Source organism: Zea mays, chromosome 4 (assembly GCF_902167145.1).
Source record: "Zea mays cultivar B73 chromosome 4, Zm-B73-REFERENCE-NAM-5.0, whole genome shotgun sequence".
Lineage (NCBI taxonomy): Eukaryota > Viridiplantae > Streptophyta > Magnoliopsida > Poales > Poaceae > Zea > Zea mays.
The window spans coordinates 114,037,194-114,040,731 of NC_050099.1; the positions used below are offsets into that span (position 1 = coordinate 114,037,194).

At 38.3% G+C, this 3,538-nt stretch overlaps 1 long non-coding RNA gene across 4 annotated transcripts; it reads right to left on the minus strand.

Annotated features, from left to right (window-relative positions):
- Positions 1-426: 426 nt before the first annotated feature.
- On the minus strand, positions 427-2,919 carry LOC103653595 (uncharacterized). Of its 4 annotated transcripts, none has more exons than XR_002750476.2 (4): positions 2,580-2,919; positions 2,341-2,425; positions 1,052-1,119; positions 427-633 (listed from the first exon to the last, which is right to left on the minus strand). It is a non-coding gene; the product is annotated as an uncharacterized lncRNA (long non-coding RNA). The 4 variants fall into 4 exon arrangements; XR_002268759.2 differs by having other exon boundaries at positions 427-797; positions 2,580-2,912; XR_565579.3 differs by having other exon boundaries at positions 1,052-1,235; positions 2,580-2,912.
- Positions 2,920-3,538: the final 619 nt, after the last annotated feature.

Below are 3,538 nucleotides of genomic sequence, written 5' to 3' on the forward strand. Positions count from 1 at the left end.
ATAAGTTGATATAAGTGTTGCTAAGGCTTATACCAACACATCATTATGTGTTGCATATGTTGTCGTTGCTAGGGTCTACTGCAACACTTATATATGTGTTGGTAAGCATTGGCTATAAGCGTTGCTATGCCACAACATATATTCAATACCTACTGCACCGCTTACATGTGTTTGTACCAGTAAAGACGGGTTGACCCATATTGGTTTTGGCAACATTTTGCTTAAATTTATGGTAACACATTTATGTGTTGCAATGTTGTTGAATCGTATAACAATGGCAACATTTAGAATGGATTTGAGAGCACATATATAAGTTGCAAGAAATAAACCATTTATTGCCATTCATTGAATAAAAATTAATATACAACATCATTTTGCCATTAGTGAATGAGACGCCAATTCATCCAAGGCACAAACACGATTGCATTGGACAAACCATTTCTCATTCAAATAAAATAGTCAATATACAGAGTAGCACAACATAAAATAATCACCACTTTATGCGTGTACAAATATTATTGAAGATAGATAAAACATATGACTCATTCTAAACAATCCTGAACTTCATCCTACATAAATTAGAAAAGTTTTTTTGGTAGCATAGTCTTCACATTCTAAAGAAATCTTGCAGCTCTGAAATTGAAAACAAAATAGAATGAAGTGTGGATTCATAGAGTAGCTCTAAAAACGGAATTTGCAACTCTAAAACTGAAATCTGGCAGCTCTAATACTGAAAATCTGCAACTCTAAAACTGAAATCAGCTGATAGCTCTGAAACTTCATCCTAGGTACTGAAACTGATGAACAACAAGAAGATATTTCAGAAAAATAATTGTGGTGGATTCATCATGCTGATGCACAAATAAATGAGAATGCATCTTCAATGAAGAATGTGTCTCCATTGAAGAATGACCCACAATATGACAAAGGAAATAATTAGTTAGGTTGACACTTAATATTTTAAAGATATATGCTTAGGTAGAAGGGAATAATGGTAGATAAAATATAACTTGTGAAAGAAAAAACTTAAGGTCTTATAAAACACTTATACCTTCGTCTTAGGTCACACAACCCTCATTGAAACTTCTGTTGTTGTTTTGGCAGCAACAAGAACATCAGCTGATTGGCCCATTTGCAATTACATGTGTATGTGCCATCATAGCAATAAAGGCATCAATATGACCCACTATTTCAGTCCCAGGAAGTTCATGAGTAGACGAGATGTCACATAGTACCTTTCTTATTGTTTTAAAAAATCAGATTATTGAACTTATGTATATCAATAGGAAGTAATCACAATTTCACATGAAAACAAATGCACTTTAGAGGAAAAGGTGTTTATGGGTCACTCATTAAGATATTCTATTAATATAAAACAAATGCAACCCAAGAAAGTTTTCTATTAGTGAGGACCGGGCATGAAAGAAGTACATGTAGATCTCTTCCCCAGTCAACAGGATCACTAACAACAAATAATCTGTTAACTCGCTCTACATAAACATCATATGATGGGTGCACTTTGGTAGACATGTAATTGTCTGTTTGCCCAACTTTCTAAGTCTTGAAAGGAGCCAGGGGGTCTATATCTTTATAATATGATGCATATTCATCTATGGCCAGAACTTTTCTGTAGATACAAATGACTCACGAGGAATTCAGAACAATAAATTTGACCAACGATTGTAATAGCAACATGAAGAATTACCTAAATCCATATTTAGGTAATGCTAACACCTAAAACTTTTTCTATGTTGGAGAAATGTTAACACCTAAAAGTTTTTAGATATATCCCAAAACACGGAGCTAGTATGCGACAATGATAGCAAAACATTGTGTGCAGATGGCACAGTAAATTAGTTATCGTTCATTAAAAACAGAAATCAAGTCTTCAAGGTACCTAAAAAGAACAATAAATCTGATCCATAATCTTTAACCCCAGTAGCCTTAATTAGCAAATAGGAATAGCAACATTGGTAGAACAAATTACTCTCACAGGTTCCCACTCCAGAAATGAGTAAATGATTGCAACCTACAAAATTTAATTTTCAGTACAAACACGATTTAATAATGGAGTAATACCCAAGACACAATGCCTAACGACATGAACCCGTTTGACAAAATGCTCAAAAGACATGAATGCGTCAAACATGGCTAGACATTCGAGACTATTTGGCCATTACAAACATAGGAGCGAGACAGTCTCTGAGTCGTCCTGATGAAAGTGCAAAGTGCTTCAATGAATGAAGTAGAGTACGAGAGGAGATGCATCAACAGCAAGCAAACAAAGCAATAGTGAATAATAATAAATTAAAAACCAGTGCACACACAATAGGAGTGTACCTTTGATAGGAAAGCTAGATACCACAGGTGGGTGTTCAGCGGATCCAGATACTACTCTGCTACTCGTGTCTGGCCGCAGCTCCTCCTATTTAGGATCGGATTGGGATGGGGATTACTGATGAGATCGAGAAAATACGAAGACATCGATACAAACACAACATCTAGGCAAGCAACAACTAAGTGAGATTGATCGAGACAATGCACTACTGTTTCTATATGAGAAGGTGCAACGGTGTTACCTTATTTGGATTAGAGGCGACGGATGCACCCCTCCCAACGTGGTGACGACGCGGCGTGGGGCAGGTGGGGCAGCTCTATACACAGCTGGTGTAGTGGAGGCGGAACCCACGGAAGAGGGAGAGGTCGATGGTACAAAGGGGATAGTGGAAGGTGGAGATGGAAGCGAGGGTGGCATCGGGGACGCGCGTGCAGAGGGACTATGGTTGTGGGTGCTGCGAGGCCATGGCAGTGTGAGAGGCCGAGATCCACCTGCTGCGACTAGACCTAGGGTTTGGAGCGCAGGAAGGGTGGTCGTTTAGCTCGAGGAGGGGATAACATATGACCATGGATTGAGGGCTGGATCTAGAGGGATGATGTACGAGTTTATTTCAAAGGATCATGAGGGACTTTCATGTAAAAGAGATGACCAACTGGTTCTTTATAATATACGGATGATATTGCAACATATCATAAGCATGGCCAAAAATCAAATAAATATACAGATGATACTTGCAACATATAATTAATGTTGCTCTATACTTGTCAGTAACATATAATAACTGCAACACATAATAAATGTTGATATATGCTTCACGGCAACACATAAAACTATGCGTTGCTAAACATGCGGGTGTTCCTATTGTAGTGTCGATAAGCTCTCTTGGAAATAGGGGCGGTGCTAGGGATAAGATCTATGGCAAATTCAACCTTTCTCTCGGGTGGCATGCCTGGTAAATCTTCGGGAAACACATTTGGGAATTATGATACTACTTTGGTAGCTTTTGATGGCTTGATTTTATCAATATGGATGGTGATCTGGTGACAGCTTCCTTTCCTTGGTCCAGACAAGACCAAGTCCACTAACACTTCCTCTCCTAGTAAGGACGCTAACTTTATAGTCCTCTTGTCACAGCTAAGGCTTGCTTGATATTTGGTTAGTCAATTCATCCCTAGGATGACATCTATGGTTACATCTCGG